The following is a 26,968-nucleotide window of genomic DNA, read 5'->3' as shown; positions in this document are numbered from 1 at the left end:
GTGGTTCTCTTTGCTCCAAAGGTCTCTTTAATTTTCCTGTAGGCAGTATCTATCTTAGCCCTCATGACATAAGCCTCTACGTCCTTACATTTGTCCTCTAGCCATTCCCGCTTAGCCATATTGCACTTCCTGTCGATCTCATTTTTGAGACTTTTGTATTCCTTCACTTGCTGCATTTTTATATTTTCTCCTTTCATCAATTAAATTCAGTATCTCTTCTGTTACCCAAGGATTTCTACTAGCCCTCGTTTCTTTACCTACTTTATCCTCTGCTGCTTCCACTATTTCATTCCTCAAATCTACCCATTCTTCTTCTGCTGTATTTCTTTCCCCCATTCCTGTCAATTGTTCCCTTATGCTCTCCCTGAAACTCTGTACAACCTCTGGTTTATTCAGTTTATCCAGGTCCCATCTCCTTAAATTCCCACCTTTTTGCAGTTTCTTCAATTTCAATCTGCAGTTCATAACAAATAGATTGTGGTCAGAGTCCACATCTGCCCCGGGAAATGTCTTACAATTTAAAACCTGGTTCCTAAATCTCTGTCTTCGCATTATATAATCTATCTGGTACCTTTTAGTATCTCCGGGATTCTTCCATGTATACAACCTTCTTTCATGATTGTTGAACCAAGTGTTATTTATGATTAAGTTATGCTCTGTGCAAAATTCTACCAGACGGCTTCCTCTTTCATTTCTTAGCCCCAATCCATATTCACCTACTATGTTTCCTTCTCTTCCTTCTCCTACTGTCGAATTCCAGTCACCCATGACTATTAAATTATCGTCTCCCTTCACTATCTGAATAATTTCTTTTATCTCATCATACATTTTATCAGTTTCTTCATCATCTGCAGAGCTAGTTGGCATATAAACTTGTAGTACTGTAGTAGGCGTTGGTTTCGTGTCTATCTTGACCCCAATAATGCGTTCACTATGCTGTTTGTAGTAGCTTACCCGCACGCCTATTTTTTAAATTCATTATTAAACCAATTCCTGCATTACTCCTATTTGATTTTGTATTTATAACCCTGTATTCACCCGATCAAAAATCTTGTTCGTCCCGCCACCGAATTTCACTAATTCCCACTATATCTAACTTTAGCCTATCCATTTCCCTATTTAAATTTTCTAACCTACATGCCCGATTAAGGGATCTGACATTCCACGCTCCGATCCGTAGAACGCCAGTTTTATTTCTCCTGATAACGACGTCCTCTTAAGTAGCCCCCGCCCCTATCCGAATGGGGGACTATTTTACCCCCGGAATATTTTACCCAAGAGGACGCCATCATCATTTAATCATACAGTAAAGCTGCATGCCCTCGGGATAGATTACGGCCGTAGTTTCCTCTTGCTTTCAGCCGTTCGCAGTACCAGCAGAGCAAGGCCGTTTTGGTTATTGTTACAAGGCCAGACCAGTCAGTCATCCAGAGCGTTGCCCCTGAAACTACTGAAAAGGCTGCTGCCCCTCTTGAGGAACCACACGTTTGTCTGGCCTCTCAACAGATACCCCTCCGTTGTGGTTGCACCTACGGTACGGCCATCTGTATCGCTGAGGCACGCAAGCCTCCCCAGCAACGGCAAGGTCCATGGTTCATGGGGAAAGATAGGATACTTAATTTGGGGAGTTTAATGAAAATGATAGGAGCAAGATAATCCTGAAACTAATGAATGAATACACAGTTTGATGGGATGGTATCTCCAGTGATGTAATTAAAAAATCCATAAATTAATAATTAAACCCTTACTTACTGCATAAAATGCAATATTAGAAAAAACTTATTCAAGGACTCTAAAGATACACATCTTAATAACCTCAAGTAGCTCTCTCGCCTTGTGCAAGTCTTTCAATTGGGAACCACTTTGGCGACTTGCATGTCCTAACCGACACCAGTCACCAAGGAAAGGGGACCTACAGTTTGAGAAGAATCGGAACCACCGTTTCTGGTGACTAAGGCTCCAAAACAAAGCCCCATACCAAGTCATACCTTTAGTAAGATTTTTGAAACACTTTTTCTTACTCAGCTCTCTGCTTACTTAAATGAAAAATAGCTAACAGAAGTATCTCAGCACAACTACTGCAGTTGCTGAACTTCCCTATAATGTGTACATCCTCCTTGACAAAAGACAGGAGGACAATAGTTGTAAATTGTTCACATATCTTTACAGTATAATGATTTCCAAAACAATTTTTTGTTATTTTTATGGAGATTTTTTTATACACTGCTGATATGGTTGCAGGAGAAAAATTTAGTCACTTGATGTTCAGCAATTTCGATTAAACTCAACTTCAGAAAACCAAAGGAGGTAGGGAGCCTTATATACATGGTACGGCATCAGGTACAAGTACCAGCATCTGAGTACACACTGTGTGTGCGAAGCTCCCTACCTCCTTTGATATTCTGAAGATGAGTTTAATCAAAATGCATCAACGAAGTTGAGTTGCTGAGCATCAAGTGGCTAAATATTTCTCCAGTAACCATAACAGCAGTGTATAAAAAGTGGTTGCATGCCTGTTACGTGACTATATGTCGCATCTCAAATTTCAAACAATGGAAAATCCAGGCTGGAATCTAACAATATTATGAAAAGGATAGTTGCTACTCACCATGTAACGGAGATGCTGAATCACAGACAGGCACAACAAAAGGCTGCCGGAAAGTGAGCTTTACGTCAACAGTGCCATTGTAGAAAATAGACAACATACACACATGGACATTTAACGCAAATGCAACTCACACAAACATGACCACAGTCTGTGGCAGCTAAAGCCAGAGTGTGCCAGACTGCTCGCAGTCTGGCTTCAGCTGCCAGATACTGTGGTCGTATTTGTGTGAGTTGCGTTTGCATGAGTATGTGTATGTTGCCTATTTTTGACAAAGGTCTTATTGGTCGAAAGCCCACTTTCCGACAGTCTTTCTGTTGTGTCTGTCTGTGATTCAGCATCTACGCTATGTGGTGAGTAGCAACTATCCTTTTCATAATATTGTTACAACTCACATTTCATTATTTTAACATTCTTCATATTTCCTTCTTTCCTTCCCCATTTTAATTTTCCTCAGAACACAGCCTTGGTTGTCACAGCCTAGTTACATCCCGGTTATTCACTACGTTTTCATACAACGCGGTCTACGAAAGACGAAAACCGAATTTGGTAAACCGTTTTTCTGTGCCGCCTTCTCATGTTGTGGCTTGAATCGGTTTTGCGGGCCCTGTTCTAAATCGGTTTTCCGATCGTCATTTGTTTTACACGAATAGCCTCTGGAAATCAGCTGTTGCAGCCCCTGTTTGTATTCAGCCCAATGGCTGCCTCAGCGCAGGCGAATGATTTAATTGTGCGTTTGTGGTGTTTTTGAGGAAGAGAGAAATGAGTATCAGTGGACTATAACTGAACTATAGCGGAGGATATTATTTAAAAAGCGATGCCTCCATATCATGTCTGCACAAACTATCCTAGCGGAAACTTATGTTTTGCACCCGTCGAGATCACGCACTTTGTGGAAGAAAATGCGAAGTTATTACTGTTGGTACGTAGTTGTACTCCAGCATTTTGGTGACTCAGAATGACTGGAAAACTTCCGCTTAAGGAAAGAGAATTTCCTACACCTTTGTACGGAATTGTCAATTACGTTATCTCCATCCATCTATTTCATTCGGGAGCCGCTGACATTAGAGACGAGAGCGGCAATAACACTTTATAAATCAGTGAGCTGTGCAGAGTAATTGGTAATCAGCTTGGTTAGCTAAAAGCTCTGTGCACAAATATTGCATTCATTCGTGAAATCTGTGAATACTGTATTGCGGCCGAAATTTATAAAAATGCCAAATACTGAGGAAGCAGAGAGAATCAGCAAAGAGTTCTCCAGCATGACAGGTTCCCCGCAGGTCATAGGAGCAATGTATGGCACCCATATTCCGTGTTAGCTCCTCGGGTGGGATATGCAGATTTTGTCAACAGAAAGGGGACATAAGTTGTTCTTCAGGCAGTAGTTTATTGTCATTATTGATATGTGAAATGTTTTCTTATAAATTTACAATGATAGTTTCCATTTTACAGTTTCAGGAACATTAATATCAGCCATGTAACATAGGTCCAGTATGTGAGAAGAATCCCCTGTAGCATGTTGTCAAAAAAAGTACATAAATATTACCTCTTTATGAATTATTTTTCTTCAGAAATTAAAAATCCCCTACTAAGCAAGAAACTATATATTTACATATTCTGCAGGCTAAAAAAATGCTGAAAAAGACACCGACCCAAACCACACATCAGGAGAGAATGTTTCAAAAATACAATACCAAAAGAAATGCATGTTTCTAATGCAGGTAACTATTTCCTTATTACAGTAAATTCACATATAGAAACATTTTGTATCACATGTCATGCACTTACAATTCCAGATATCATTACTGAAAATGTCATCATCTTACAATGAAACAAGGTTATACTGATTTAATAATCTTGCTGTGTGTGTGTAATCTAGTACAAACAATTTACAGAAATATGAAAAACATTTCGGTATAGACCAGTAATTTTCAAATGTACGCTCTATAAAACCAATAGCATGCAAATTTCAAATGGAAGCAATAAACCAGAAATGTGTTACATCAATAACTCATTATATGGCAAGTAGTTCTTTTTCATGCGCGGAAACACGTGACAGCTGCACTTATCTTCTAAGTTATTGCTTATTATGGTATTCAAAAACAAAATCAATAGCATTGCAATATTTTTTACTGAAATGAATTTATCTTCTTAGGCACTATGGACAATCAGTGGGACTGTTGTACAAAAGTTGCTGCTTGGGGATGCAGCATGCTACCCTGGCTGATGAAACAATATACAGGAACACTTTCAGCTGAACAAGAAACTTTTGGTGTTTAATTGAGCTCTCCCAGAACTGTTGCGGAGAATACTTCCGGTAGGCTCAAAGATCAGCTCGATGGAAGTGCTTGCCAAATCTATAGCAGTACCTCAGGTTGTTTCTGGATGTTGTGTACTACACAACATCATTGAAACGCACAAAGACCTCTCCAACGAAAACTAGCTAAACGACTTGGTAAAGGGAAATGAAATATTCCCACAGCCAAATGAATACATTTGTACAAAAACTGACCAAGATGCAGAAAGGTTTAGAGACTGTCTAAAAACATATTGTGCAACCAATTACCCATTAAGAAGATGTAGATTAAGATTTTAATAATTATAGTGTATACTCTGTAAGTAATTTGTACAAACAATCTGGTACAGTCATCAAATGAACTAAATTCAACAAGTGATACATTTCGTATTTCACTTTAAATTTTTATGCGCAGTAACAATGCTTATGCAATATCGTTCTCAAATTCAAAAGCATTTGTGACAACGAAATTCAGCATAATATGTATTATCTATGTGCGGTCCATGAGAATGCAAAAGAAAAAGGACGTGTTGAAGCAAAATATGACAAAGCTACAAGTAAATGAGGACAAAAAAATCATCCTCTGTAATGTAAAATTGAAAAAAATGCATAAAATAAAATAAGACGCGCTGATGACGGCACAAAGGCAATGAAAGACGTATGAGTAACAGGAAAACAGTCCTTTGCATGAAAGGTAGACCTTATACCCGATAATTTTTAATTTGTTGGTTCGAAAGTGAGATGTGGACAGGAGAGTGGATGTGGGCAGGAGACTGGATGTGAATGGGAGACTGGAAATTGATGGGGAAGGGGGATATGGCTGGAGAAGGAGATGTTGGTGGAAAGAAACCAGATTGTGGAAAGAACTGGAAGTAAGATATGAACTGGGACTGGGTGTTTCTGCCATAAATTGAGTGAAGACCACTTAGGCAAGTGGTCACCAGCTGTTTTGTGTCTTCTGAATGCCTTGCACGTATGTTATCCAGCATCTTCTCCTCCCACTGCCTGTCCCTTTCAAATTCTTCTGACAACCTGTTACAAAGTTCCATAAAATTAGCACTTGTAACTTGTGATAGTACTTTGCTTATAAACAAATACTGACGCGATTACAGGGTTTTACAGTATACTCATGAATTACAGCTATCTCATGTACATGCTACTTGGTTTATATATCCATCGTTATTCCAAACTAGCATTGCCCTTTAACTGAATGATTCCATAACTTCACTCAGTTTCATGTTATGCTGATGCTTTGTGCAATGCATTTTAATTGTGTGGCAGTCCCTAAAAAGATTCCCCATCTCTTTTACTGTACATTAGTTTAACGTTCACATGTTGAATAAGGCCAAGACTTACCATTTTTGTTGTTACTTTTGCACCTTCAGCTGGTTTGCATACACATCCTTAGTAAAGGTGGCCAAAGCGGCTGCGTATCCCCCTTTGTCAGTACGAGTTCTTGATCCTGAATATAGTAGAATTATGAATAAACAGTGTACATTCCATTGTACAATGGCTTTGTTCCAAAATGGGAATGAATTACCCCTTGAAATCATGGATGTGTTGAGGCACTGGATTGCAACATAGCCCAAGGTGCAGATGAGTGTGGAAGATGGCAATTTGGTTTTGAATTAGTGAAGCAAACTATTAAGAATGCAATATGAAAGTAGTGGTAACACACTGATCATAAAAACTGCAACTGCAAAGTACATTCAGAAAACATACCAAAAATGGGCAAGTCACTGACAGGATTTTAAACATATATCGGATATGGGCAAGTAACTGATGAGGATTTTGATGTATATCATGTACATATATCGTACATAAACTAAGAGAAAGGTAACTTCCACATGAGGCAAAGAAATGTAATATGAATCAGTGTAAGCCAGAACTACCATAGTGGGTGTATAACGAAACCATGAAGACAATCACTACTGTTTAGCAATCACAAAAATCGATTCCATTGTTTATATATAACGAAATCATGAAGATTATCACTATTGTTTAGCAATCACAAAGATCAATTTCAATAGGCAAAGCTACATACATATCCGGGTTCGATTCCGGCGGGGTCAGTGATTTTCTCTTCCTCGTGATGACTGGGTGTTGTGTGATGTCCTTAGGTTAGTTAGGTTTAAGTAGTTCGAAGTTCTAGGGGACTGATGACCATATATGTTAAGTCCTATAGTGCTCAGAGCCATCCAGCTACATACATTTCAAATATAAGCAACACTCACTTTTTGCACGTTGCTGTTGCAGTAAAATCTGTGCAATCCTCTGTAGACACCGTAAAACCAATCTTCTCCGGAACTGATGGTTCCCACTCTATCTCATAGTCAGTTTCTATAGATTCTATACAGTCAAGAAATGTACAGTGTAGCATTTAATTTAAGGTCGTAAATAAAGTTAACTAAAATGCTACTTCGTTATAAGAGCGAAACACTTACCTGGTTCGCATGGTTTGGAATGTACACCACTTTCAACAATTGAAGCAGATGACCTACGGTCCAGGAGATTGGCCATGTGAAATCAGAGTGGTCACATCCGCTAATATAATTTCGGCTCTTGACCTCTTGGAAATCTCTCTTCCGAGACTTCCATTTTGACCTGAAATACAATATAATTTCGAGTTGCATCCAATTTAAACACAGAAACAATATTTAGTTTTAAATCACACAAATTACTGTTGTCTAAGAAGCTACACCAACCTTAACTGATCTGTTGTTCTTACATAACCACCTCCAGCCATAGCTTTCGCTAATTGAGTGAATACAGGGTGAAAAGTATTTCAACCGACAAACTCTGGGAGGTTGTAGGGGACATCAAAACAAATATTCTTCCCTAATGTCATTTTTTTATGAGGAATATTTAAACCGCGAGGGGGGGGGGGGGGCGCATTACGCTCTTTAGTTGTTAGAGGTCATATAACGATCTTCAATTGTTAAGAGGTCGTATTACGCTCTTCAGTTGTAGGCAACTGCTGTCCACCAGTGTAGAAGTGCATTGTCTCTGTTTAATAATGGAGCGATACACCTGGAGTGAGTACACTGATATGGTTGGTGCGTACTACATAGCGCACCACAACGGACGAGCTGCACAGCGGGTTTATCTACAACAATGTCCTAATCGCCGTATCCCGCATCATACGACGTATGCTGTTGTGTACCAACGTCTGCGTGAGCCCAGGTCATTTAGCAGATTACCTGGACAGGGACGCCGTCGCACGGTAAGAGCGCTGCAATTTGAGGAAACTGTCTTGCAGCTTGTGGAGAGGGATCCTTCAATCAGCACTCGTGCAATTGCACGTAACATGGGGATGAATCAGACAAATGTAAGAACAGTCCTTCGAGAGCAATTGTTACGTCCGTTTCACTTACAGCGTGTCCACAACCTGGAACCAGTTGATTATCCACCCAGAGCAGAGTTTTCGCAGTGGTACCTGGAACAGTGTGAAATGCATCCTACATTTCCATCCTCTGTGTTGTTTACCAATGAAGCAACGTTCGGGCGTGATGGAGTCTTCAACATGCACAATTCACATGTTTGGAGTGAGGGTAACCTACATGCCACAGTTACTAGCGCTCATCAAGCGCGGTTCTTCGTTAATGTGTGGGTCGGTGTTTTTGGGAACTGTTTAATTGTGCCGTATCTGCTACCTAGATTACAATTTTCTCGCCAAAGCATTTCCAGAGATGCTGGAAGACGCCGCGCTCCCTAAAAGACATCGCATGTGGTTCCATCATGACGGGGCGATGGCACGTTTCAGTCGACGTGTGCGTCGATTCCCGGACCGACGGTTCCCAGAAACGTGGATTGGCACAGGTGGTTCTTTACCACGGCCTGCTCGATCCCCTGACATGTCCCCTATGGACTTTTTTGTGTGGGGAGAGATACGCAACCTTGTTTACGCAACTCCTGTTGCATCAGAAGAGGGTCTGGTTGCTCGAATAGTAGCAGCAGCAAGAACAATTCAGGATACTCCTGGGGTTTTTGCCCGTGTCAGATAGAACATGATCCGACGGTTTAACCTTTGCTTACGTGTCAATGGAGGCATTTTTGAAAATCTACTGTAATTGAAATTGGGTTGTGTTAATGTATTATCTCTTTGTCATAAAAAATGGAGAAGTGATTGTTGGTTTAATTAATTTGCCGCCAGAGAAATCTTCCTCTACCGGTTTAAATATTCCTCACAGGAAAATGACATTAGGGGAAAATATTTGTTTTGATGTTCTCTACAATCTCCCAGAGTTTGTCGGTTTAAATACTATTCGCCCTGTATATCACTTTTTCGGAATCTTTTCCCATCCAACAGTGATAATATTTGCTTTTCTTCTATTAGGTACAAAACATGTATGACTTGCTAGTATGTCCAATACTTGTTTTCTCTTTTAACCGCAAAAGCTCGCTTCTTCGATCATACCATACATAAAACCACCAAAAAACAACAGAACGCAACATTTTATCGAAATCTGACAGTCCAATTGCACTTCAAAATCGTGTGTGTTTACATGGGAGAGAAAATCGATTGCAGAATTGGAAAATCGGCAAGAAGAAGCGGAATTTCAAAATCAATTCTGAAGTGCTTACAAGACCAACCAAAAACGGTATAGGGAAATCGGTTTACGAAATCCAGTTTTGGGAGCACCATGTAATCGAGGAAATTGTCGCTTCATCGTTTCCTTAATTTCGTTGTTATTATTTTCAGCATAACGTCTCAGAGTAAAGAACATAGAGCGACATAGCGCAGTTTTCAACAATGTAGGTGACAATGCAGCGACCCACGCTCTTGCGTGGCATCAGTTCGAGACGAGGTGACTGGCGAGTAACATGGCCAGCAAGTAAAATCTTAAGAAAACCGCGAAATTCGATAAGAACACGGAGCAACGATAGCAGTCAGAAGGTAAGACATAAAAACAAAGATCTGAGTCTCGCGAAATCGCGGCGCCCAGGACGAAGGTGTGAAATCGTCTTCACCTTTCTACGGACGCATAACATAAATTCTCACAGTTTAATGAGTATGGAGATCATGGACACTGAAATTATATTGAGGCTTTTTTTTTATAATAGTCTTCCACACTATCTGATTCTTCTTGCTCCCAAGTTTGCCAATCAATAGATACTGTACGCAAAACGGTTCGCAGTTCAGTCGTCATTGTTTAACGTTGTTTCACTTCAGTGGCAGGTACTGTATCTAGTGCGCGCAAAATACCGTTGTCGCTAGATGCGCAGTCAGGGGGGGGGGGGGGGGGGGGGAAGAGCAGCAGTGGTCAGGAGTCGTTCAGAACGCTGTAGGGGAAATGCCGATCGTTGGAAGGGAAGTGCTGTCCTAAGCTGAAGCCTATATTAATACTTTTTGTAAATATTAAGTGCGGCCCCACAACGCGTACACTTGCATAGTGAACACTGAAAAACATCTACTGGCGCCTCTGCTTTCGTTAGTATCTAAGAAGAATTCCGCCGAAAATGCAGCGATTTATTTTCGCCTGGCTTGTTAATCATCTGTAACTTTCAGAGAAGCCTCATGAGTGGCGAATTTTAAATAAAACCTACACATTTCTGTGGTTGCCATGCTCAAATTTGCTTCCTCTGCTAAAACATAGCGGAGTTTACGCAACGTCACCTTCTAACATTCTGCGTGGTGTCTGTCTGTCCTATATTGTGTCTCCCTACTACTTTCGCGCAACGACGCTCTGATCGTGTTTTTTTAGGGAATTGACTAGTTTGAAGCTAGGATCTGTTGCTGGTAAGGAGACGCCAGACCACACATGACATGTAGAGTTCAGAAGAGTCCAGTGAGACTAGCGATGATATAACCAAATATTTAATTATTTCAGCGTCAGCTCCACTGCACTCCCTGTAAAAGAATCTTAATACTAACTAAATTTAGTGGAAGGGGTTCAAGGCTTTCCTATTTTTAGTTAGCTGGTAAAATAACGTCGAAAAAGCAGTTAAGTTTACCATTGGAAATTTTATTATACTCACAAAACATCGTTTATAAATTGCACTATTGATAAAAGGAAATGTTTTAATACAGGATGGTAAAAATCAACTGCGTTCAACAAAAAAATGTGAATGAATATTCCCTGAATGTGTTTCCAAGTTCTACAATGGATCCAAGGATAACCTAGGCCATATCACATCTATAATCTAGGTTTAAATTAAGTTTCACAAAAGAGAAAACTGTCAAAATGGTCTACAGTGACCCTCAATTATCTTTAATTACTTACCTTACTTGTCGTAAATTACAGTGGCTGATGTGGCTTCTCAATAACTATATAACAGAAAAATCATCGCGTTTCAGATTTTTACTTCAAGTGGCAAATGTGAACACCATGAGCTTTAATTGACGATCGACACTAGTATTACGCAAAAAAGGGGGTGTAACATATGAAACTTCTGCAGTTCTGAGTGAAGCTTTATGCGCTGTTATGCGGCATCGCGTGCGTTCATTACGTTGTCGGTGTTCGTCAGGGGGCGGCGGGCAGCTCAGCTCCGCTCAACTCGCCGTCTCGGAAGCAACTCTCCCCTAACTTCTCCTTACTACAATTTACCGAAGTTGGTTTAGAAAAACTATCTGGCTGTGTTTTCGTCTGACCAATCAGGGTCACAATGTTAACCTTAAGCTCCGCCTACAAAAATTCTGTCTATCCAATGAGAAACGTTATACTTTTCGTGGTGGGGCAATGTTTTTAAAGTTTGCAACGTAACAGAGACGCGAAAAAGTCTCACGCTAAAGCTTGCTGCTGGTGTGATCCTTTTAGTGTTATCGTAAGATCTATACTGTTCTTCTGGAGGGCTCTAGCTTTTAACATGGGCTGGGTTAGCTGGAGACGTGGGTGTCTGTCCCTTATCGAAGGGCCTTCCAACTTAACACGGTTCTGCTCTCGGCTTCTGTCCTCGTTTCTCCCCTCGGAACTGCGTCTGCCTCACGGTGGGAAGGTACGACATGCATTTAGGCATTCTTGTGTTAGTCTGTGGTATTTCATTTGCTCACTCGTTACTCCTATTACTTTGGTTAATTTAATGTCACGATTTATTCGGAGCTATGTGACATACTACTGGATTTGCTTATCACGTCAGGGTTTTCATGGAAGGTGTTGGGTTTGCCTGACACCTTACAATCTCACTAACATATTGTGCGGACAAAATTGCGAGAGAATGCTGAAACAGTGGTTTATTAAGTTTATTAAGTGAGGAAAAGAAAGGTCAGCAGCTTATGAAAAAGCACATTCTCAGTACCAAAAAAAAGTTATACGTCTTCACTTACTTTCCAAAACCCATAGCAATTCTCGTTACACCAGCTGTCGACGGCCCTTAAAAATTACTTTCTTTCAACGAAAAGTTTGTAGTTAGAGAAGTAACGCTGTAGATAATGAAGTTTTACACAATAACAACATGGCAAAATACTCTCCTCTTTGCATGGTATCATTTGTCAAAATCTCTTTTCATACCTCAAACTGGGTATGAAATATGAGGATGTTGTGGATACACTATGTGATATAAAAGTATCCGGACACCTGGCTGAAAATGACTTACAAGTTTGTGGAGCCCTCCATCGGTAGTGCTGGAATTCAGTATGGTGTTGGCCTACCCGTTGCCTTGATGATAGCTTCCACTCTCGCAGGCATACATTCAATCTGGTTCTGGAAAGTTTCTTGTGGAATGGCAGCCCATTCTTCACGTAGTGCTGCATTGAGGAGAGGTGTCGATGTCGGTCGGTGAGGCCTGGCACCAAGTCGGCGTTCCAAAACATCCCAAAGGTGTTCTATAGGATTCAGGTTATCACTCGGTGCAGGCCAGTCCATTACAGGGATGTTATCGTTGTGTAACCACTCCGCCACAGGTCGTGCATCATCAACAGGTGTTCGATCGTGTTGAAAGATGCAAACGCCATCCCTGAATTGCTCTTCAATAGTGGGAAGCAAGAAGGTGCTTAAAACATCAATGTAGGCCTGTGCTGTGATAATGCCACGCAGAACAAAAAGGTTTGCAAGCCCGCTCCATGAAAAACATGACCACACCACAACACCACTGCCTCTGAATTTTACTGTTGGTACTACACACGCTGGCAGATGACGTTCACCAGGCATTCGGCATACCCACACCCTGCCATCGGATTGCCACATTGTGTACTGTGATTCGTGACTCCACACAACATTTTTCCACTGTTCAATCGTCCAATATTTAAGCTCCTTACACCAAGAGTGGCGTCGTTTGACACTTACCGGCGTCATGTGTGGCTTATGAGCAGCCGCTCGACAATGAAATCCAAGTTTTCTCACATCCTGCCTAACTGTCATAGTACTTGCAGTGAATCCTGAAGCAATTTGGAATTACTGTGTTATGGTCTGGATAGATGTCTACCTAAAACACATTACGACCCTCTTCAACTGTCGGCGGTCTCTGTCAGTCGGCCTGTAGGCTTTTGTGCTGTACTTGTGCTTCACGTTTCCACTTCACTATCACATCGGAAACAGTCTGCCTAGGGATGTTTAGGAGTGTGTAAATCTCGCGTACAGACGTATGGCACAAGTGACACCCAATCACCTGACCACGTTCGCAATCCCTGAGTTTTTCGTTGCAGACTTTCCCGAATTTCATAGCGAACTCTGACACAACAAGTGTTAAACGCTCACTTTGAGAAGGCTCTCCGAGCAGTGGCTGACAGTTGTAGGCTAAATGTTTCAATAACAGTCAGAAAGCTATGTATGAATTCGGACTGATGTTCACTTGCTACCGGTCGGTACCGATATTAGCTTTCAGTATTGTATGCTGAGACTGTCTTCTCTAAACAGACCAATAAATTTAGCCCATTGCAAATTCAGTTACCTGACGTATGTAATTCCACATGTTACGTCTATTTTTGTTTATGAATAACGAGTATGGTCGCAATGAACTTAGCAACATATCCTAGTTAAAGTGGACTGTATGTTTCGCATATCTTTAAGCCAGAATGAGTTGAAAACTTACTTTGATCATTTTGATACAGGCAAAACCTTCACTTGGCTGATCTATTTCATTAGTTTTCCCAGTTTAATATTTTTTTTTATCGTATCTTTCTTTCGGGCCCTAGCGTTTCTTCACCGTCAGATTGCTGCAACCTAGTAACGACCATGAAGCAAAAAATCTAAATCTGACTATAAGGAAGAGCTAAATGAAAGGGGACTGAAACGAGAGGAAGATCTTGATAACAGAAATGAAGAGTCATTTGCATAAGATGAGATTAAAAGTTTTACAGATACGTGCGAAAATTTAGGTAGGATTGTGAAAAGTGATGTGTGTAATACCGTAGTTAACGTTTCAATACGTTTCTATAAGTTATCAATGGGCGGCATATCAAAAATTCAGTATAGTGTAAAGATAGATAGTTTATGTGCTGTTCTCCAAATATCTCTATGACTATACGATTATCTGGGAACCAAGACCGTTGCAGGTTGCCTATCTAATAACTTGCAGGGGCAACAAAATGTGATTGTAAATATATCGCGTAATTATTGGTCGTATTTAAAAACTTAAAATGCTGTCGTAATTTACTCGGTAACAGGTATAACTGTACGTTGAAAGTTTTACGCAATAAGACTAGTATTACATTTAAAAACTGTGTGTTCGCCTAGAGAAGGGAATTGACGGCGCGCAAGTGCCCGGACTCCAGTATTTAAGAATGAGGGCCCTTAGCGAGTTCCAGCAAACTTTACACATAATTTGAAACCTTTAAGAAACTTTTTCGCGCCCCACTGCCCCCGTAAAATGACGAAAGAAAAAAGATTTATTACTTACTACATTTTCGCTGTTCCTGCATTAAAACTTCAGCATCAGCCAAGTCGTTTTAATTTAGTTTTCCTTTATTGGTACCTCTATTCACAACACAGTTTGCAGACAATATTTACACATATCACTGAATGTACATGCAAAATTATATCCTTGTACGACCCATAGTTCAGGAGATACTTGCTTTCACTTAAAATGGAATGCAAATTACCCAGGCTACATCCTTCCAGTGTTTGATAATGAGCACGCTTAGCGACTTCCAAGAAACTTTATTCATAATTGTAAAACTTTTTTTCTCTTACAAGCTTAACATAAAATATTTAACACATTAATTGTACAAGTATTCCAAGAGGTCCGCAAACGTTTGTACAGTTCAACAGAATTAGAAACACACATACAAAGTACCGAAAATAATGAGGATCGGAAAGTAATACAAAATTATGTGTATCACTCGAGGTACGAAAAAGGGAAATCGCCGGAAGATGCTGTTTCAACAGAAATGACTGCCAGTAGACATGTAGACAGTATAATGTGTATGTGTGTTTTAAGTGTACCTGTCTGTAGCTTAGCGTGTTATCTTTAGAGTTGGAGGCAATCTGTCTTTTCCTACGTTGTTGACAGTAGAAAAGTTGCACAAAAAGAACTAGCTAGATTGCTTACAGACAGTTAACAAAAGAAGGTCATTACCAGAAAACTGAAAGGGGAATAACAAGTAATAAAAAAATGCAGACTCATCAGTCTCTTGTAAGCAGTATGTAATATTTCGCTACAGTTATCATCAACGACATAGAAGCAATACTGGATTTCAATCAGGCAGAGGAAGAGGCTGTATTTAGAAGTAGATGCAGCACAATGGGCAGTTTACAAATCGTGAACGACGCTACAGAATGTAGCAATTAAAACGAATTGCCGGCCGGTGTGGCCGTGCGGTTCTAGGCGCTTCAGTCTGGAACCGCGTGACCGCTACGGTCGCAGGTTCGAATCCTGCTTCGGGAATGGATGTGAGTGATGTCCTTAGGTTAGTTAGGTTTAATTAGTTCTAAGTTCTAGGGGACTGATGACCACAGATGCTAAGTCCCATAGTGCTCAGAGCCATTTGAACCATTTTTTGAATTAAAACATATTGCCACTTTGCCTGGAATTTATAAATTCTGTGAAAGATTTGGGTTCAATGACAATAAAACCTGTACAATCTGCCCATGAGAAATAAGGCACTGATTGAACATATGTTAGTATAATGAAGTGTTTATACATCAGTACTATAGCTTCCATTGGACTTCATCGGGAGAGTGAGAAATTGAGAATCGCAAGAGGAGTCAGTAGCCCTGGATAAAGTTGTCAGATAATGAAAACGGTAAAAGGAGGAAGGAATACGTGTTTAAGGAATACACCGAATCACCTTCATTTTGCTGATATTGTACTGTTCGCTTCTAGCGCAGATAAACTACAACAACGAACCGAACATTTAAATGCACCAAATTTTATAGTTTACTTGAAAACCTATAACAATAAAACTAAACATGTAAACCAACAAGCCGATAACAGAAAAAACTATCAAGTCTTAGAACCAGTGGGCGAACATTTATATTCAGAACAGTAGAAGACAGTAACTGGCTGGACAGGTCACAAGTAAACAGAAGAATGAAAATGGCCTGTAGTGACTTTGGGAAACAAACTAAGATTTTCAAAATTTAGCTTAGACGTTTCTGAAAAGGAAAGTGTATATGACTCAGTTTGACCTATGACAGCGAGGCACGAACTGTAAATACGAAAACCATTCAAGAACTGAGCAGATGCACACAGGAAGTTACCAGGCGAGCCAAGAAGATGAACAAGTGGATCAGGAAACAGAAGACATAATACTGACTGTAACAAAAGAGAAATTTATGAGGACAGAAGTAGCATGGATAGTAGATTGGGCAAGTAGGTCCTTTGTTGGATTCAAAGAGATAGACGGATTAATGGAAGATGTGTAAAAGGCATTAAAAAACATACAACAACGAAAGAGAAGTGAATGGCTGGAGATAATAATGCATGGAAAAGTTGAAGGAGGTTTTTATGCAGCAGTGGATGTCAAATGGTTGATAGTGATTGAGACAGTCGACGTAAATAATGTCATTATTGTGGTGAAACAATGAAAATAGAAAATCTTGTGGGGGAAGAATAGACGCACTGAATATCTAAAAAAACGGTACAGAAAAATAGTTCATGATTCTGACTTAACTGTTTAATTTGTGGTCTACAGAAAAGTAAATACCACAAGAACGGAAAGAAACCTATATGACTAACATGTTCAAGAAGGTGATCAATAAGGAATGCGCTCACTACAGAGTGAGGGGTAACAAGATATTGCAGCTTTTACACTGTTGTGCAGTCATAAGAGTCGAGGGACATGAAAGGGGAGCAATGGTTGGGAAGGGAGTGAGACAGGGTTGTAGCCTCTCCCCGATGTTATTCAATTTGTATATTGAGCAAGCAGTGAAGGAAACAAAAGAAAAGTTCGGAGTAGGTATTAAAATCCATGTAGAAGAAATAAAAACTCTGAGGTTCGGCGATGACATTGTAATTCTGTCAGAGACAGCAAAGGACGTAGAAGAGCAGTTGAACTTGAGAGGAGGATATAAGATGAACATTCACAAAAGAAAAACGAGGATAATGGAATGTAGTCGAATTAAGTCGGGTGATGCTGAGGGAATTAGATTAGGAAATGAGACACTTAAAGTCGTAAAGGAGTTTTCAATTTTGGGAGCAAAATAACTGATGACGGCCGAAGTAGAGAGGATATAAAATGTAGACTGGCAATGGCAAGGAAAGAGTTTCTGAAGAAGAGAAATTTGTTAACATCGAGTATAGATTTAAGTGTCAGGAAGCCGTTTTTGAAAGTATTTGTATCGAGCTTAGCCATGTATGGAAGTGAAACATGGACGATAACTAGTTTGGACAAGAAGAGAATAAAAACTTTCGAAATGTGGTGCTACAGAAGAATGTTGAAGATTAATGAGGAGGTACTGAATAGAACTGGGAAGAAGAGAAGTTTGTGGCACAACTTGACTAGAAGAAGGGATCGGTTGGTAGGACATGTTCTGTGGCGTCAAGGGATCACCAATTTAGTATTGGAGGGAAGCGTGTAGGGTACAACTCGTAGAGGGAGACCAAGAGATGAATACACTAAGCAGATTCAGAAGGCTGTAGGTTGCAGTAGGTACTGGGAGATCAAGCTTGCACAGGATAGAGTAGCATGGAGAGCTGCACCAAACCAGTCTCAGGACTGAAGACCACAACAACAACACTGCTGTGCTTCCCGCCCAAGGGTTTACAGGTGCCGGCCGCAGTGGCCGTGCAGTTCTAGGCGCTACAATCTGGAGCCGAGCGACCGCACCGGTCGCAAGTTCGAATCCTGCCTCAGGCATGTATGTGTCTGATGTCCTTTGGTTAGTTATGTTTAATTATTTCTAAGTTCTAGGCGACTGATGACGTCAAAAGTTAAGTCGCATAGTGCTCAGAGCCATTTCAATCATTTTTTGATTACAGGTCGAAGGGACTTAATAGTAATGTAATACATGGTAAGATTATTTAATATGTATCCAGATGATTTTATTTGTGTATTATTATACTAAATGAGACATACCTCAAATGTCTTCGTTCCTATTTTTCATCTAGAGCGCGCGAGAGGCACAACATGGCAACGGCACAATCTTCGCCGCTGACCCGGCCACCGCCACATCTTACACGACAGCCATCGATAGCAAGAAGAGCCCGCCGTTCAGTGTTACAGATCTATGACTGTGAGCCTGCAGCCGAGCTTTCGACCTACTCCTGTAGGTATCAGAATGACCTGCATTAGTTGGCCTGGCAGATATTCAGATCGCTCGCCGTGGGCTCATGGCCATTTAATAAACGATCTCGCATAACGGTTAACTACACTACTGGACATTAAAAATGGTACACCACGAAGATGACGTGCTACAGACGCGAAATTTAACCGGCTGGAAGAAGATGCTGTGATATGCAAATGATAAGCTTTTCAGAGCATATACACAAGGTTGGCGCCGGTGGTGAAACCTACAACGTGCTGACACGAGGAAAGTTTCCAACCGATTTCTCATACACAAACAGCGGTTGGCCGGCGTTGCCTGTTGAAACGTTGTTGTGATGCCTCGTGTAAGGAGGAGAAATGCTTACCATCACGTTTCCCACTTTGATAAAGGTCGGATTGTAGCCTATCGCGATTTTGGTTTATCGTATCGCGACATTGCTGCTTGCGTTGGTCGAGATCCAATGACTGTTAGCAGAATACGGAATCGGTGGGTTTAGAAGGGTAATACGGAACGCCGTGCTGAATCCCAACGGCATCGAATCACTAGCAATCGAGATGACGGGTATCTTATCCGCATGGCTGTAACAGATTGTGCAGCCACGTCTCGATCCCTGAGCCAACAGATGGGGACGTTTGCAAGACAACAACCATCTGCACGACGACGTTTGTAGCAGCATGGACTATCAGCTCGGAGACCATGGCTGTGGTTACCCTTGACGCTGCATCACAGACAGGAGCGCCTGTGATGGTGTACTCAACGATGAACCTGGTTGCACGAATGGCAAAACGTCATTTTTTCGGATGAATCCAGGTTCTGTTTACAGCATCATGGTGGTCACATCCGTGTTTGGCGACATCGCGGTGAATGCACATTAGAAGCATGCATTCGTCATCGCCATAGTGGCATATCACCCGGCGTGATGGTGTGGGGTGCCATTGGTTACACGTCTCGGTCACCTCTTGTTCGCATTGACGACACTTTGAACAGTGGACGTTACATTTCAGATGTGTTACGACCCGTGGCTCCACTCTTCATTCGATCCTTGCAAAACCTACGTTTCAGCAGGATAATGCACGACCGCAATTTGCAGGTCCTGTACGGGGCCTTTCTGGATACAGAAAATGTTCGACTGTTGTCCTGGCCAGCACATTCTCCAGATCTCTCACCAATTGACGTCTGGTCAATGGAGGCCGAGCAACTGGCTCGTCACAATACGCCAGTCACTACTCTTGATGAACTGTGGTATCGTGTTGAAGCTGCATGGGCAGCTGTACCTGTACACGCCATCCAAGCTCTGTTTGACTCAATGCCCAGGCTTATAAAGGCCGTTATTATGGCCAGAGGTGATTGTTCTGGGTACTGATTTCTCAGGATCTATGCACCCAAATTGCGTGGAAATGTAATCACATATCAGTTCTAGTATAATAGATTTGTCCAATGAAAACCCGTTTATCATCTGCATTTCTTCTTGGTGTAGCAATTTTAAAGGCCAGTAGTGTAGTTTCATAAAAAAAAGCAACAAAATGTTACATCTCAAGACACGATGTGGTTTTTGCCTCCTGATTATTACTGGTCTGTAAGTGTAAGTAGAAACTGTGATGTGCAAATCGGAGAGCTGTTTCAGCATACGAAGAACCTTTAGATTCGAAGACAATTGGAGCAGAGAGGGTAGGAGCCAGAGAAACAACATGGCACAAATTCGCTACACGGCCGACAAAAGATGCATCTCGATGAAATTTTAACTGTTGATGAATAAACTGTCTCTCAGAGTCCGTTGCAAATTTGTTCAGTATATTATCAGCAAACCAGTAAAATATAGAATCAAAATAGTCTGCCTTCCCGTTTCTTTGACTCTATATGTTGTAAATCCCTGATCAAACAAAGCAAACCAGTGGTTCTTCTATTACAGGAAAGACACTAACAAAGTCACTGAGTAGAGCATCAACAAATAATACAGTGGTAATTTTTTTCAGAAGTGTTCCGTTATTTGACGAACGATTGCGGGCAAAATCACAGTACTGGGAACTTCGAGGAAATTTCACCTGAAATGGAAGCTTCCAAGTCCAGAGAGTTTTATCTTCATCATTTAGTTTGGAAGACAATTTCACAATTCTAGTTACGTGATCAAAGACAACAAAAGTGTAATGCTGCTAAGTTTTCTGCATCACAGTAACACAATAGATGAAGGATATAAAAAGAAGACAGAGATAGTTTTATTCTATAGTAAAACACGAGAGTGATTCCCTTGACTGTATGACACACGTATACACATGCAAGAGACACTGAAAATATGGATTTTGTGTACGGGCAAACGTAGGATGTAGCAGCCATTAATGCCCTATGTTTATTTTCGCAGCAGAATCCCAGCTAAGGAGAAGGCCAGTTTGATAAAAGAAGAATTTTCCTCAAGGAATTAGGGGAAAAGAGATACAATAATTCACGCTTGCAAAAGAGCGGTCGCAAAATCACCTTGCGGTACCAACCCTTCATACAGTTTTCTGAGTTCAGCCGCAGTTCCTTTGAAAATTATATAGGTGATGTACAGTTAAGCCCTCCCACCCAAGAGTGAGCTGGTTAATATGACCCTTTCATGGATTATCTTAATGAATCGAAACATATAATTTCCTCCTACCTGTTCTATGTGAAGCTCTCGTAGATGTTGTCCTTTGAAGTAGCTCTTTTAGTGCATTTTATTCCTCAGAACATGCAAGCAGGCGACCTATGATTCAAAGTGGTGGCGTGGTTAGCTAATTTATATAAAACAAATCTCAGTCTGCCATTACGATGCATTTATTTGCAATCACCTTACGTAGTACCAGTTTAGTCTTGTTAAACTATTGCTCTGACAATGTTGATAAAATCCGAGAGTATGGTAAACTCGACTCTCACGTAAGAAGTTCTGAGCATGTCACATCGCCTACTGGTGCGATTGGCATGCAGCCTAAACTCTTGCCTGCATCATAAAATTTCTCACCCCTTTGTCCATCTTTGGTAAGCTAACAATAATGATTTTCTTGCTGAATTTACTGTTTTACTGCACAACGTCATTATTGTAGTGAAGCTCTGATGACCCATAGGCTCCTCCTAGTACAAGTTATGCCACAAGTCGACTGGAATCATTAATATTTAATAAAATAAAATCGGCATTTTTCGCCAGAACACTCGTGGTTCCCCTACGTATCGACTTCTGAGCATGCTCCATTCTCAAGGCTCGCGTTCCTCTTCCACTCTCGTGATTCATCATTGCGCCACATGATCCAGTCATTATCACTGCCTCCATGGGAAGCAGATTCCTAAGCGCTGCCATCTTTCACTGCAGCACTGCTTAAGGCAGCTAACTGACTTTTACTATTTGCCGAGTTCCAGTAAACGTAAAATGCTTGGGAATTTGGTAAGCTAGACTAGATACCTGGTGAAACAGTTGCTCAGTAATGCAAGATTAACTTCCCCAGATAGCTCACAGCTTTTAACCCGCTTTTATTGTCTTGAATATCAGCACCGCTTTCAGAACAAATTAATGCATCAACATTACATAAGATATCATTTCGTTACATTAATTTAAACATAAAAAACTCAACGTTTTATTCACATTGTCTCAGCAGCTTGGTTACTGTCCAGTTTAACCATAAGAGCGTTCTTAACATTTTATCATTACATAAACATGAAAACTGATGCCGTTATTAGCGACTCATGACCGTTCAAGATACTCACAGACACTACACACAGGGATTTATTCTCTTTTTACTATATAACAGCACTTGGCCATCCCTCGCAACACTTTCACAAGCACTTAAAACTCGACAGTCGTTCTTTTATGGCCACACACGACTGAGACATTATCTTCATTTGAACCACATTGCACCATTGGCTGCCATCGCTATACAGTTTTCAGCCGTGCCTGTTTCTTTACTGAACTGGTTTTGAATTCAGCTCTGGTCACTCTGTTATAATGGCTCCACATTACCCATGAATTTCATTATAGTTACATTTAATAAAGAAACAAATTTTAGACACAACTTAGTAATCTTCTTTCACGTTTTCATAATACCTATGTAACAGTTGTCATCTGCCGTCTGTGTCCCAAGTGGCATGAAGCTGTTTTTCAACTTCCCAAATATTTAATTAATTAATTTCCTTTTTTAGCTATTAACTAATTTCTCAATTTGAACTATTTCACAATAAAGCAGAAACCATCACAAAACATATTATCATATTTAGAATATATGATTATAGACATCATTTAACATTGCTACTATTTACAGTTCTGTTAACCAACACAATGTTTTATGTTGCCCCGCTACTTAAGCCTCTATAACATACTTGTCGGCGTTGACAGCTGGCTGACAACTCCCAAGAGACAGTACCATCAAGCATCAAGTCGACCACCTGGCTGATTCCTGTTAAATGCCTGGCTAGACCGTCAAATCGCACTCGGTTCATTAGTTCACGCGGCCGTACAATACAAGTGGCCTCGTGTGTGCTAAACACAATAGACAATACATTATGCATGATGGCCACTTGCCAGTAAAACCTGCTTATCCTAACTGTGTACATACAATTATACTAAACATCTAGCTCTTAATTCTTCCCTAGTTGTTTACAAAAGAGGTACTTTTTCCAGTATCTGGAGTTCAGGGAGTGTTATAATCAGATGGTTTTTCACTGGTTACTTCGACATTTGTTTGCATCAGCACCACTATAGTTGCACTTTACTGACTGAGAATCGGAATGTATCACTCCTATTGCATTTGGATGGGGTACTCAGCTTGCTGCATATGGTCCTTGAAAAATTTCGTAAAACTTTCTTCCCTCAGCTTCAGTTGTATATGGGTCTCGATCAGTAAAATATCTCCCACCACATATTCTTTTGGAGTTATTATTTTATCATACCTAGTCTTCCTATAACTTCCCTGCTCTGTCAGTTTCCATCCTCTGCTTCTCTTTAAAACTCATACCTGTCCTTTTTGGAGAATTTAGTAGGTGGTCAGTCATAGTTTTAGGTCTCTTAACAGTAAGCAACTCGTGTCATAATATACCAGTTGCTGAATGTAGTAGCATAAAGTCCCCGTGCAGTACGCTGGTGATGACGGGAAGTGCTCCCTAGTCTCCCCAAATCTCTCATCACCCTTTCCTAATTCAGACTTGGCCAGACTGGTTGTAGCATTGCCGGTTTGAAACGCTTTTAACACTTCTTTCACGCTCTTGCCAATCACTGGAAGTATTCAATATGTCTCCACGTAAACAGAAATATTAGCCAACAGCTCTTCCCTGAATATGGAAAATAATTGCTTCGACATTTGACTCGTTGACCTCTCGATAATTTGCAAACTCAACATTGTTCGAAATTTCTTTTCTGTAGCATCCCTTTCTGCCAAAAACGTCATGTGGGGACTCAGCTTGGAAAAGCCGGCCGAAGTGGTCGAGCGGTTCTAGGCGCTTCAGTCTGGAACCTCGCGTCCGCTACGGTCGCAGGTTCGACTCCTGGCTAGGGCAAGGATGTGTGTGACGTCCTTAGGTTAGTTAGGTTTAAGTAGTTCTAAGTTCTAGGGGACTGATGACCTCAGATGTTAAGTCCCACAGTGCTCAGAGCCATTTGAACCATTCAGCTTGAACCTCTGGTGTTGCTTGACCTCAAATCCACAAGGGTCTCTTCTCAACAGTCCTGGTTTTCCGGAAAACACTCTCTTATACTTTATAACTAAATCCTCTAGCTCTCTTTTCCTGGCTTGGTGTATCACATTAATGTTACCTACTTCAGCCATTATCTCGTTGTCTGTTACTTATAATCCAAGTTTGTTTTCATTATTCCTCCCCTCTTATATAGTAATTTTATTGATCTATTTCTCATTGAAAACACTCACACATCATCTTCAGGTAGCATCTTCACTGTGCGTTTCGAAGATTACTAACACTGTTACCAGACCTGATCTCACTTTTCCTATTGTTTACCATTATAGTCCTGCTGCATTTTCCAAAATCAACAATAGCCATATGGCCTACCAACAGATCTTCTCTCGTCGTCTCTGTGATGGCACACTGCACTATATCAAGTTGTCTCCCGTCGCTGCCGATAAAGGCTGAAAAATTCACCCCCCATGTATGCTGTCAGGCTGGTAAGGCATCTTGACCTGTGCATTTCTTTCTGTGTTGTGTAAAGTCAACATGTCGTTTATACAAGATGACTATTCGAAGATAATATGATTCAAATGGCTCTGAGCACTACGGGACTCAACTGCTGAGGTCATAAGTCCCCTAGAACTTAGAACTACTTAAACCTAACTAACCTAAGGACAACACACACATCCATCCCCGAGGCAGGATTCGAACCTGCGACCGTAGCGGTCGCACAGTTCCAGACTGTAGCGCCAGAACCGCTCGGCCACCAGCGGCCAGCAAAGATGATCTCTCTACTGACTTCAGACAAGCAACGTTCCTCATAAAGACAAGTGAGTGTGAATCATATTCTACCGTAGCATACTGAATAGTTGCAGGTTTTCAAATTGTATTCATTATTTATACAGAGGGGTCCAGAAAAATGTAGTCATCTTTGATAATCAACATTAATGGAACAGAATGACATATCATTACAATTCTTGCAGTGGGGGGAAGGTTATTTTATATGTTCAAAGTGACACTCTTCAGCAGCCAAACAATGTCGGTGCCGCTGAACTATTGACCAAGCTATGGCTGTCACTGCTGCTGGTGTGATAACTGCACAGGTCGCCTCGATGGTTTCTCGTAGCTCATTCGGTGCATCTGGCTTCTCTTGATAAACCTCATTTTTCAAGGTCCCCCACAGGAAGAAGTTAATAGGTGTAAGGTTTGGAGACCGTGGTGGGTACTCAGCAGTTCCTTTTTGACCTATGCATCATCCAGGTAGAGTTTCATCCAAGTAGGCTATGACACCTCTGTGCTGGTCAGGCAGAGCGCCATCCTTTTTTTTAGGCAAAATCTTTCATTTCCAAATACCTGTTGGGTGGCAGGTAAAATCGATGTCTGCAGTGTATGAAGATACACTCACCATTTCTGGTGCCTTCAAAGAAGAAAGGGGCAATCAAACGGCGCGATAACAGACTACACCATACATTAACACCTGGTAGATTAACATGTTTGTCCACTTGAACATGAGGATTTCCAGGAGGCCAGTACGTGCAGTTGTGGCGGTTTACAGTACCGTTCAGTTTGAATTGCGCCTCGTCAGACCAGATAACGATCCATGCAAACCGGTCATCCTCGCGAAGCATGCCTCTAAACCACTCGCAGTATTCCATCATTCGATCTGGGTCGTCCTCTTTCATAGTGTGCAGCGATCTTGAAATGTACACCTTCCAGTTTGCAGCCTTTAGAACTCGTCGTATGCTTGACCACCTTACCCTGCTTTCACGTGCACCCTGCTATACCTATTTTTTAGGTGACTTAGTAAAATGTTGCAACACATCAGCGCTGGGAGCTAGACCTTTTGATGTTTTTGGTCAGCCAGACCTTCCCTTATACAAATCCTGAATAGTACTGACAGCTTCAAATTTATCACGAATATGATAAATTGTTGTACAGGTTGGTGGCTGAGTTCTGTACACATTACGCCATTGCCATTGTACCTCCATCAGTCTTTCATACTTCCAGTACCACTTCCATACGGCTTTGCGTCGCTCAAACGACAATATTACCTCATTCATTGTTACAATGTCGTCTGCTGGCAAACGTGCTACGAGAACTGTTGAGAAAACAATGGACTACGCTACCGCATAGAATTTCAACGATATACCATTTTGTTCCCAAGATATTAACTATCAAGGAGTGTTTACATTTTTCTAGGCCCCTCTGTAGAATTCTTCACTGAATAAAGTATCAAACTACACAGTCATACTAAAAATAAACTTTTCACCATGGCATTTTTAACGCCGTTTACACACATCAACTTACTTCATTGTAATTAGTAGTTTCTCGGTAGGAGAAATAGCAAGTCGAAAATCTGTGACCCGCTTCGTCAGAGTAGCTGATGCCTGTTGCTTCAAAAAGTGGAAACTGTCTAGATTTGTAGGTTTTCTATCGATGTTGACGAGTATCCAGATAGAAATAAAGAACATCATGATCAAACACTCTTTATTTGCACACAATAACCAGAAAATACAGCACATCAGGCAAAAACAAACACAGTCCAAAACAAGATCCAAAGCTCACTGAACCCGAACAATGCTGTGTTGCACTCGAGGGCTGTTTGTTGATCGTGCAAGAATGGAATGCATGGGTGGACTGTTTCTCGAGAAGTCGTGCAAGTCCATGCAGGGTGGACTAGAGAAGATATAGTCTACCATCCATTAAGGAGGATGGACCAGTCACTCTAGACTGGCATAGGAGGAGTGGTGAAGAGGAGGGTGCATACCTAGAGCATACAATTGGTGGCGAGTGTTGGTGTTATTCCAGGTGTATCCACTTCATCTGGAACAGGGACTGTGCACAGGATGATTACATGTGAAGTAAATG

The 26,968-nt window shown here is 41.0% G+C and overlaps 1 long non-coding RNA gene across 1 annotated transcript; it reads right to left on the bottom strand.

Annotated features, from left to right (window-relative positions):
* Nucleotides 1–3,989: 3,989 nt before the first annotated feature.
* Nucleotides 3,990–22,890, bottom strand: LOC126329918 (uncharacterized). The gene is made up of 4 exons (XR_007562594.1): nt 22,805–22,890; nt 7,346–7,505; nt 6,258–6,363; nt 3,990–5,933 (listed from the first exon to the last, which is right to left on the bottom strand). It is a non-coding gene; the product is annotated as an uncharacterized LOC126329918 (long non-coding RNA).
* Nucleotides 22,891–26,968: the final 4,078 nt, after the last annotated feature.

This window comes from Schistocerca gregaria, chromosome 2 (assembly GCF_023897955.1).
Source record: "Schistocerca gregaria isolate iqSchGreg1 chromosome 2, iqSchGreg1.2, whole genome shotgun sequence".
Lineage (NCBI taxonomy): Eukaryota > Metazoa > Arthropoda > Insecta > Orthoptera > Acrididae > Schistocerca > Schistocerca gregaria.
This window is presented reverse-complemented; position numbering and strand designations above follow the sequence as displayed.